General features: G+C 40.4%; 1 protein-coding gene and 1 long non-coding RNA gene across 2 annotated transcripts in view; both read left to right on the top strand.

Moving 5' to 3' along the window:
• Nucleotides 1-11643, top strand: part of LOC100705915 (deoxynucleoside triphosphate triphosphohydrolase SAMHD1) — an 87487-nt gene that overhangs the window by 38261 nt on the left and 37583 nt on the right. The gene's annotated exons all lie outside the window — the stretch shown is intronic.
• LOC112843231 (uncharacterized) lies at nt 10-3906 on the top strand. Its single transcript, XR_003215432.1, has 2 exons — nt 10-183; nt 3868-3906. It is a non-coding gene; the product is annotated as an uncharacterized LOC112843231 (long non-coding RNA).

Below are 11643 nucleotides of genomic sequence, written 5' to 3'. Positions count from 1 at the left end.
ACCACTTGTAATGTATGTTTGCACTGATTGCCGATCACACTTCAACTGAGTCGTCCTCGGTCAGAAGGAATGGTACTCCACAGTGACGTAGTTCAAATAACTTTAATAAGGAGGTGGCAGATGACATCAACAGGATGTACAGCTTTGGTGGGGAAGCGATTGCATTACAGCATTCACATGCAGGTAAATATGGAACGCCAGGACTGCCATAATGAATTACTTAAATACACCATTAAATAATTAATTAAATGTGGCAATAATTAATTAAAATGGGAATTAATTAATTAAATAAATAGTTATGACACATGTAATTAATTAATTATTGACACATTTAATTAATTATTTATGTATTTCACATTTTAATTAATTATTGACACATTTAATTAATTATTTCATGATATATTTATTTATTTCATTTTGGCAGTCCTGGCGCCTGGCTGTCATCATGAATTAATTTTATCTGTCAGCCTCACCCATCAAACTCAGGGGGCGGGGTTAACGCTGATCGACTCAAAACCATTGCTTTGGCCTGGTGGCCATTGTTTTTAGCCCACAACAACCGGCAGAACTGAACTTTGAAAAACCCTGTTTGTGTGTCACCAAATACCGTTTTAATATTTTTTAGCCGAGAATGTAGTGGTTTAATCTTCATATGTCTGATCGGTTTGTCAAGATACAGCCTCTTTGCAAAAGTGCTTCGATGATTTCGGAGATGTCTGCCCAGTCTCACGGCAAAGCGTGGGATAGACCCGCTCGCCTCGCAAGCAATCGAGCTGTTGTTACCGCCGACAAAGCGCAGGCCCCGGTACACAGCTGCAATAACCCCCGCTGACACTGACTTCTTTTACTGAGGTTATATTTATCGGGGTGTTATTTCCTGATGTTCGTATGTGTCCTACGTGTTTCAGTCGCCAATTCTGAATTATAACTAACATTAAAAACATGTTTAAGGAGGAGAGAGAGGAAATAAATTCGATTAACAGCTGATGTTTGGGTTTCTGTTCAGTAATCAGCGTGACCTGCGTATAAACGCATAAAAGAGAAAACGTTGGTGTTTCCGTCATGTAGTAACTGCTGGCTTTAACTGTACAAAGGTTGTTCGACACTATGAAACACATACAGACTTCATGATGTTCGGCTAATATTTTTATTGTGAATATTAATCATGAGGGTGACCTGTACACCACGGAGCAAGATCAGCATCTCTCCACGATATCTTCAGATCTCTGAGTTAACACAGAGTTTCCCAGCTGACTATCTAACTGTCATCTACGAATATGTCACGGGTCATATCAGTATGATTTTACAGAAAAGCATCCTTAATACTGCCAACTATTCCAGAGACGTGAAAATCTACAGCATAAAGAACACAAAAATATAGCAGTCTAACGCAACACTGTAACAGAGATGAACCGTCAGTTTGTCGCAGATCAAAGTGGAATGAAAGTGATTGGTTGAACAGGTGTTCGTGATCTGTGTTATCTGCATTTTCATCAGTGTAAGAGACTCAGCAGCAGATTAGACTAACAGTTATACATTTAATAAATTACCAAATGAATCCACGATCGAACCTGTTCCGACAATTTGAGTTTGTATTCCCTCAGCTGCAGACTCGCTGCTGTTTAAATGTTTGAGAGGAAGATTAGATATAAAGCAAACATCAAACAGACTCAGTCTGCGGTCACATTTGATATGAGGCCAGCACGGATATTGGCTGTGTCCTGTTTTAAGATCATACATGTAAAATTGTTGTCTGACCTCCGTCGATCCAGCCGCTCAGAGTCCGTGGTTACCATGGTTACTGCATAAGCAGCTATAATGTAAACATTACGCAGCATGGGTGTTTATGTTTTTCATTGCAAAAGAACTGTCTGAATGGTTAACTGACGTTAACTTGGATAAATTATAGTTAAGGAGTATCACAGATAACGCCCATGTGAGCTGCTGAAATCAGTAGGCTATTACTGAAATACACGTGCTATATCATAAACTATGATATAAATAGGGAGGTCCTATTAACATGTTTAGTTTTAAAGGACACCTTCCTGCCTTTAGTCTCATTCATGAGCAGTATTAGTTTTCTTCTAACATCCAGAAGTCTGCACGATGTGTTTCACAGTTTGTAACAAACCTTTTACAGTTAAACATAACATGACCGAAAAAGCAAAAAAAAAAAAAAAAAGAGAGAGAGAGAGAGAGAGAGAGAGAGAGAGAGAGAGAGAGAAATCACACAAATTATATGTTAAGCTCATTTATTTTTAGTTAAGTAAACTCTAAAAATTCTAACATAGCTGGTGCTTAGAATACAGTTAAATAACTATTAAAAACAGATGATATAATATTTCTGTCCAGGTTGCAGTCTTCATCTTGAACATGCTGTTGCAAACTCTGCTCCTCTCGGTGGAAATGCGCCTTCTCTTTCCTCTTTGTATAAAAACATTTTAAAAGTCAGTTTAATCTCAAAATTCACTGTTAAATCCGAAACACACCAGATAAAGAAAAGCGAATAGTTCAGTCTAACACATGTGCCAGTGAACCATTAAACGTCTGTAAAACTCTGCAGTTATGAAACATAACTTTAATTTGAGCCAAACCGATTTGCTCAGTTGTAAATAAAACAGCGAAGTAAACGTGACCCGACAGACAAAACCTGAGTGAATTAAGTCCAGCGTTTAACCACTGAGAGCTAAAACTCAGGTGAGGTTTCAAAGCTGTGTGCAGGTAATTGGACATCAGCTGCCGATAAAGTGGCTTCGCCTATAAAGTCCTCTGTAAGGAAACAAGCTCCAGCAGCTCTGCGCTCGGGAAAAATACTATATTTACTTATGTTGTGCAGAAAAATGCGCTGACATTGCGTTATATCAAGCACCGGCTGCCCAGTTAAACTGTGACTATCACCAGGTAACGTGGGCGTGTTTCTTGAATTAGCAGCAGGTGTTAAACAGCTGACAGGTGAGGAGGACGCATGCAGGTAAACTGAGGGCCTGCTGAGCTGATCGCTGGTGTCCTGAGAAACATGTAAGCTCGTTCTTTATGTTACAGAAGCACAGAGACACAAGACCAGGCGGAAAGAGACGATCGTTCGGTGAAAATGCGAATCTGCGAATGCAACATGTGGAACACGGAGAGTGGGATATGTAAACAAACCGGTTGACGTAACCCCCTCGGTGCACTCTGCATGCTGACTGTTAGCAGAGCTACTGAAATCTCTGAAAACATCTGAGCACTTTTGCAAACATGTTCTATGTTGATAACCTGACCAGACATGTGAAGATTACAGCGCGACATTCGCGTGTAGTTGGTGACAGAAAAACGGGGTATTTTAAAACTACACCACCACCATTGCTGCCTGTGATTTGAAACGCATTCTGGGATACCTGGCTGCCTCAAGTCTACAGAAGCAATCGATTATCTAGGATCGACCTGTTTTGACTTACATTGCACGGCAACCAATCAAATGTTAGAGAAGCTGCATGGGCAGCGTTAACCCCGCCCCGTGAGTTTGATGGGTGAGTCTGACAGATAAAATTAATTCATGATGAGAGCCAGGCGCCAGGACTGCCAAAATGAAATAAATAAATATATCATGAAATAATTAATTAAATGTGTCAATAATTAATTAAAATGTGAAATACATAAATAATTAATTAAATGTGTCAATAATTAATTAATTAAATGTGTCAATAATTAATTAAAATATGAAATACATAAATAATTAATTAAATGTGTCAATAATTAATTAATTACATGTGTCATAACTATTTATTTAATTAATTAATTCCCATTTTAATTAATTATTGCCACATTTAATTAATTATTTAATGGTGTATTTAAGTAATTCATTATGGCAGTCCTGGCGTTCCATAGGTAAAGGGAGTGTGAGTGTGTATATGAGTGTGTGGTCATCTCTCAACAGAAAGAACAAACATTTGTATTAACCCCTATGAATAGCAGTGTACCGCTTATACAGCACTGTGGGTTTCCAGCATAAGGTTATATGATCTACCATAACCTCATGGCCACTAGATGGCACCCTAAGACCATAAATGAATTTCTAGCTGGTATATACATTAGCAAACAGGATCTCTACAGATTACAACGATTCAGATAATAAACGCAGTAAATAATTACATCCACCTCCAACCACAATGCTTGACAGTAAGTCGTATAGAAAATGACATATCAGCTGCAACCAAGGCTGCCTGTAGTAGGCCAAAAACCGCAGCTTAGCGATAGCAACGGGACTAGCTTCTTACGTAGCAAATTACACAGAGCAAATTACGCAGATAATGTCAAACAAGCATCACTCTCGTCTTATGATACTCACATGATAAGCACGCACACAGGGGTAACTCACACAGGAACACAAGAAAAATGTTAATCCTCCGACACACCCCTCATCTGTGCAGAACTGCGAACACGTTTCCAACCGGAAGTACAGATACCGAGGTGCATCATGGGTAACGTAGTCTAAACAGTTGAAGTGAACAAGCGGACTTTTAACACATTCAACTGTTATATCTGTTAAAGGCGGCTACTTTGATGAGTCAGAAGATTAGAAAACATTTGGTTTATAAATAGATTCTATGATTTCTTTTTTAACTTAAAAAGTTGTTTATTTGTTCTGTGCTTTCATTCAGAGAACAATAAGACACTGAAGTGTCAGAATTTCAATAAAAAACTGGAAGAACTGGGGAGTTCTCACACTTGAGCGGTATTGTAAAATCACAAATACATATTTATTGACTGTTTCCTTTTATATCCAGAATGCATGATGTGCAAAACTGTAATCTTTGGTCATTTAAACATTTACAGCACTATGGAGAAGCACTTGAACATCAAAGATTTAAACAAGGTGATGTAACATGAAAGTATCTTATATAATATGTTCTTTGGTCTGTGGTCTAACTTACTGTTGTGATTAGCACTATATAAAAATGTGAATTCATAATATATGTGTATCAGATTTGTCTATGTAAGATATCATTTGATGATCTTTTTAGGGAGGCCAGCTGCCAGTGCCTACCTACTGACAGATTTCCAAGCTTCCCTTTATGTCAAAGATCCAGGAAAAAGTGGTCTGTAAACAACTTCAGATCTTCTTAGATACAGTGGCTTGCAAAAGTATTCGCCCCCCTTGAACTTTTCCACATTTTGTCACATTACAGCCACAAACATGAATCAATTTTATTGGAATTCCACATGAAAGACCAATACAAAGTGGTGTACACGTGAGAAGTGGGACGAAAATCATACATGATTCCAAACATTTTTTTACAAATAAATAACTGCAAAATGTCTGTGAAGGTTCTCAGTCATCCAGGTCATCGTAGTCAAAGGAGTTTGCAAAGAAAAGCGTCTGGACTTCTTTAAGTTGCTTGAAGACGTTTCACCTCTCATCCGAGAAGCTTCTTCAGTTCTAAGGTCAAATGGCAGAGAGTCCCAGATTTAAACCCAGTGGGAGTATCCCCCCAAGGAGGGACAAAGGACCCCCTGGTGATCCTCTAATCACATGCGCCAAGGTGTGAAAGCGGGTGTGGGACCTAATCAGCCAGGGTTTCGGGTGAGCTCATTGTGAAACCTGGCCCCACCTTGTCAAAACACAGACTTAACAACGTGGTGTATGCTGTACAGTGCAGCGAGGAATGCCCAGACCTCTACATTGGCGAGACCAAACAGCCACTTCACAAGCGCATGGCACAACATAGAAGAGCCACCTCCACAGGACAAGACTCAGCAGTCCATCTGCATCTTAAGGATAAAGGTCACTCTTTCGAGGATGCCAATGTTCACATTTTGGACAGAGAGGACAGATGGTTTGAAAGAGGAGTGAAAGAGGCCATCTATGTCCACTGTGAGCGACCATCTTTGAACAGAGGCGGTGGTTTACGACACCAACTGTCTGCCATCTATAATCCAGTTTTGAGTTCCCTCCCCAGACGCCTTTACGCCCACTCACATCCTGGGCCATTTGACCTCAGGAATTCACATGACAAGGTGGGGCCAGGTTTCACAATGAGCTCACCCGAAACCCTGGCTGATTAGGTCCCACACCCGCTTTCACACCTTGGCGCATGTGATTAGAAGATCACCAGGGGGTCCTTTGTCCCTCCTTGGGGGGATACTCCCACTGGGTTTAAATCTGGGACTCTCTGCCATTTGACCTTAGAACTGAAGAAGCTTCTCGGATGAGAGGTGAAACGTCTTCAAGCAACTTAAAGAAGTCCAGACGCTTTTCTTTGCAAACTCCTTTAACACTAGATTTACTATCCTGCGCAAATTTGCGTAACTTCCCTAAACCCAACACCCCCTAGAATTACTGGCTTTTTTATTTTCTGGTGCAAGTCCCGAGGTGTTAAGCACCCCTGCTGAGATTTTCACAGGTCGTCAGCTTGTTTCTCCTACAGCTTTTGTTGTGCAAACCACCCATTGTCCTTGAGGCCTGGCACATTTGCATTTGCTCACTCGGAGTTGCTCAGATCCAAGGCAGGCCAAACCTCTGTGTTACAACTTTCAGAAATGCCTGATAGAAATGCTTCAACTTACTCATGAGATTTTGACCACATTTTTTGCGGAAGTCACAACTATACTGAATGCACGACCGTTGTTGCCAGCTGCAAGAAATGCTTGGTAGGGAACAGCTGTTCCCTACCAAGGTTCGTTTCAAAGTTTGAAAGACTTTGAAATAAAACAGACTTGTGTACCCATATATTGTGAATGTCTGTCTTTTGTATGTAGGTTGTAAGACAGAGGTTTGGCCTGCCTTGGATCTAAGTAAACAAATGCCAATGTTGCACAAACACAAACACACACACACACACACACACACACAGCAAATCTGCATTTATTTGTCCCACAAGTGGAAAATCTGCATTGTCATTGCAAAAAAGTGGACAGAGCACAGTATAGAAAGTGCACTATACAAACAATCTGGAAACATAAATATGGACATGTGTATTCAAAAATATTGGTGTATGTATACACACACACACACACACACACACACACACACACACGTAGATAGATAGATATATGTGTGTGTGTGTGTGTGTGTGTGTGTGTGTATATATATATATACATACACACACACACACATACACACACACACACACACACACACACACACACACACAGCAAATCTGCATTTATTTGTCCCACAAGTGGAAAATCTGCATTGTCATTGCAAAAAAGTGGACAGAGCACAGTATAGAAAGTGCACTATACAAACAATCTGGAAACATAAATATGGACACGTGTATTCAAAAATATTGGTGTATGTATACACACACACACACACACACACACACACACACACACATATCTATCTATCTACGTGTGTGTGTGTGTATATATATATATATATATATATACACACACATATATATATATATATATATATATATATATATATATATATATATATATATATATGTGTGTGTGTATATATGATATAGATGTGTCTGTGTGTTTAACTAGACTTTATGCATATTATATAAGGTGTGGCTATATAAATATATAAATATATGTACAACTCTGTGTATATATGTTTATGGACAGGCATGCAGGCAGGTAAGGAAGGAAAGTAGCCTTGCAGGGAAGGAAAAACTTGAATCTCTCATGGTTAGGGGTTGGGGGAGGGTGTGTTTGCACAACAAAAGCAGGAGAACAATGGAGCTGACGACCTGTGAAAATCTCAGCGGGGTGCCAAGAGGATTTAAGATCGGGGGGAATTTACGCAAATTTGCGCAGGCCAGTAAATCTAGTAGTAGGGACTTGCACCAGGGAAAAAAGGCTCAGTAATTCTAGTGTTAACACTAGAATTGCACCAGGGAAAAAAGGCTCAGTAATTCTAGTGTTAACACTAGAATTACTACAAGTCCCTACTACTAGATTTACTGGCCTGCGCAGATTTGCGTAAATTCCCCCCGACCTTAACACCTCTTGGCACCCCGCTGAGATTTTCACAGGTCTTCAGCTCCATTGTTCTCCTGCTTTTGTTGTGCAAACACACCCTCCCCCAACCCCTAACCATGAGAGATTCAAGGTTTTCCTTCCCTGCAAGGCTACTTTCCTTCCTTACCTGCCTGCATGCCTGTCCATAAACATATATACACAGAGTTGTACATATATTTATATATTTATATAGCCACACCTTATATAATATGCATAAAGTCTAGTTATACACACAGACACATCTATATCATATATACACACACACACATATATATATATATATACATACACATATATGTGTGTGTGTGTATATATGATATAGATGTGTCTGTGTGTATAACTATGTATGTATGTATATATATATATATATATTTAAATATATAAAATGTTTGTATAGTGCACTTTCTATACCGTGCTCTGTCCACTTTTTTGCAATGACAATGCAGATTTTCCACTTGTGGGACAAATAAATGCAGATTTGCTGTGTGTGTGTGTGTGTGTGTGTGTGTGTGTGTGCAACATTGGCATTTGTTTACTCAGATCCAAGGCAGGCCAAACCTCTGTGTTACAACCTACATACAAAAGACAGACATTCACAATACATGGATACACAAGTCTGTTTTATTTCAAAGTGTTTCAAACTTTACAGGGTTTGCAGACCCAGTGTCCATCATCCCTGCATTTGGCACAGGTGAATTTCTTACATGTTGCACAGGTAAATCTGCTGCGATTCCTGTTGCAGCTCTCTTGCACCTGGCACTGTGTTGTCTTTACAGTCCCTGGCACAGCACCTGCCTCTGTGCTAAGATTTCCTTGTGCTGCATGAATCGGCAACGAAGTTGCTGAGCTAGAAGATGCAGAAACAATCTTCTTTTGCCTGTCCACCCTGTACATGCCTTGTACAAAATGTAGGCATTCACTGCCGCCAGGTCCAGCATATTGTAGAAAACCGCTACTGGCCACCTGCGTGTTGCTGATCTTACAGAATACATCCGTGCCATTTGGTCCAACACGTCTACACCACACTGTAAAAGCAGAGCGAGAGAGTCATGAGTATATGTTTTTTTCTATAGGCCTGTATAGCACACATCAGAAAACATTGTACTACTGGTGTAAAATTGTACACACATTCACATACCTTCATGTGGTTGTAGTCTGTGATCGTGTTGGGTTTCCTCTTTCTGCCGTCACCGATCGTCACGTCTTGGTGCATGGAACTTAGAACACACACAGTCTTGGTTTTTTTAGGTGCATAAATTGTCAAGGAGACACTGCCACTTCTAAGCACTGAAGTGGAGAATACCTCTCGCTTTGCAGTATCTTTTGCAAGTTGAGGAAGTTCACGCCGGACTTTATTCACCATGCCCAGTAATGTTGTTTTGCGCTGCAGCAGTCTGTGCGACAGTGACAGTGAAGTAAAGAAATTGTCCGTTGTGACATTTCTTCCATCATCCAAAAACGGCTCCATCAGTTTCATGACCACGTTCTCTGCCAGCCTCTCTCCCTTCTGACGACTGGGGTCCTTTCCCAAGTAAGGAGATGCACTGCAGACATATTTGGTGTCCAAATCCGTGGCCATCCAGAACTTGATCCCAAATTTGTCTGGCTTGGTTGCAATATACTGGGTGAATGGACAACGAACCTTGGTAGGGAACAGCTGTTCATCTATGGTCATGTGTTCCCCTGGAGTGAAACTCTTAGCACAGTTCTCGTTGAAGCGTGTCCAGATGTCGGAGATCGCTGCAAATTTGTCTGTTTTCACCCGTTCTGCCCGCGTGTCCCTGTCATCAAATCGAAGGTGTTGCATAATTGAAATGAATCTATCTCGGGGCATTGTCTCTTTGATTAGTGGCACCAGAAAACTTTCTGACCAGCAATCCACAATGGCACCAACAGGACACATGATTGCTCTTACAAACAGGATTGAAATGAATGCCATAAGTTCATGAACTTAAAGCATAAAGTCTAGTTATACACACAGACACATCTATATCATATATATATATATATATATGTGTGTGTATATATATATATATATATATATATATATATATATATATATATATATGTGTGTGTATATATATATATATATATATATACACACACACACACGTAGATAGATAGATATGTGTGTGTGTGTGTGTGTGTGTGTGTGTGTGTGTGTGTGTGTGTGTGTGTGTGTATACATACACCAATATTTTTGAATACACGTGTCCATATTTATGTTTCCAGATTGTTTGTATAGTGCACTTTCTATACTGTGCTCTGTCCACTTTTTTGCAATGACAATGCAGATTTTCCACTTGTGGGACAAATAAATGCAGATTTGCTGTGTGTGTGTGTGTGTGTGTGTGTGTGTGTGTGTGTGTGTGTGTGTGTGTGTGTGTGTTTGTGCAACATTGGCATTTGTTTACTTAGATCCAAGGCAGGCCAAACCTCTGTCTTACAACCTACATACAAAAGACAGACATTCACAATATATGGGTACACAAGTCTGTTTTATTTCAAAGTCTTTCAAACTTTGAAACGAACCTTGGTAGGGAACAGCTGTTCCCTACCAAGCATTTCTTGCAGCTGGCAACAACGGTCGTGCATTCAGTATAGTTGTGACTTCCGCAAAAAATGTGGTCAAAATCTCATGAGTAAGTTGAAGCATTTCTATCAGGCATTTCTGAAAGTTGTAACACAGAGGTTTGGCCTGCCTTGGATCTGAGCAACTCTGAGTGAGCAAATGCAAATGTGCCAGGCCTCAAGGACAATGGGTGGTTTGCACAACAAAAGCTGTAGGAGAAACAAGCTGACGACCTGTGAAAATCTCAGCAGGGGTGCTTAACACCTCGGGACTTGCACCAGAAAATAAAAAAGCCAGTAATTCTAGGGGGTGTTGGGTTTAGGGAAGTTACGCAAATTTGCGCAGGATAGTAAATCTAGTGTTAAATAACTGCAAAGTGGGGTGTGTGTAATTATTCAGCCCCCTGAGTCAATACTTTGTAGAACCACCTTTTGCTGCAATTACAGCTGCCAGTCTTTTAGGGTATGTCTCTACCAGCTTTGCACATCTAGCGACTGAAATTCTTGCCTATTCTTCTTTGCAAAACAGCTCCAGCTCAGTCAGATTAGATGGACAGTGTTTGTGAACAGCAGTTTTCAGATCTTGCAAAAGATTCTCGATTGGATTCAGATCTGGACTTTGACTGGGCCATTCTAACACATGGATATGTTTTGTTTTAAACCATTCCATTGTTGCCCTGGCTTTATGTTTAGGGTCGTTGTCCTGCTGGAAGGTGAACCTCCGCCCCAGTCTCAAGTCTTTTGCAGACTCCAAGAGGTTTTCTTCCAAGACTGCCCTGTATTTGGCTCCATCCATTTTCCCATCAACTCTGACCAGCTTCCCTGTCCCTGCTGAAGAGAAGCACCCCCAGAGCAAGATGCTGCCACCACCATATTTGACAGTGGGGACGGTGTGTTCAGAGTGATGTGCAGTGTTAGTTTTCCGCCACACATAGCGTTTTGCATTTTGGACAAAAAGTTCCATTTTGGTCTCATCTGACCAGAGCACCTTCTTCCACATGTTTGCTGTGTCCCCCACATGGCTTGTGGCAAACTGCAAACGGGACTTCTTATGGTTTTCTTTTAACAATGGCTTTCTTCTTGCCACTCTTCCATAAAGGCCAACTTTGTGCAGTGCAC

Source organism: Oreochromis niloticus, linkage group LG20 (genome assembly GCF_001858045.2).
Source record: "Oreochromis niloticus isolate F11D_XX linkage group LG20, O_niloticus_UMD_NMBU, whole genome shotgun sequence".
Classification (NCBI taxonomy): domain Eukaryota; kingdom Metazoa; phylum Chordata; class Actinopteri; order Cichliformes; family Cichlidae; genus Oreochromis; species Oreochromis niloticus.
Note: the sequence above shows the minus strand (reverse complement) of the source record. Positions and strands in the feature narration are given on the sequence as shown.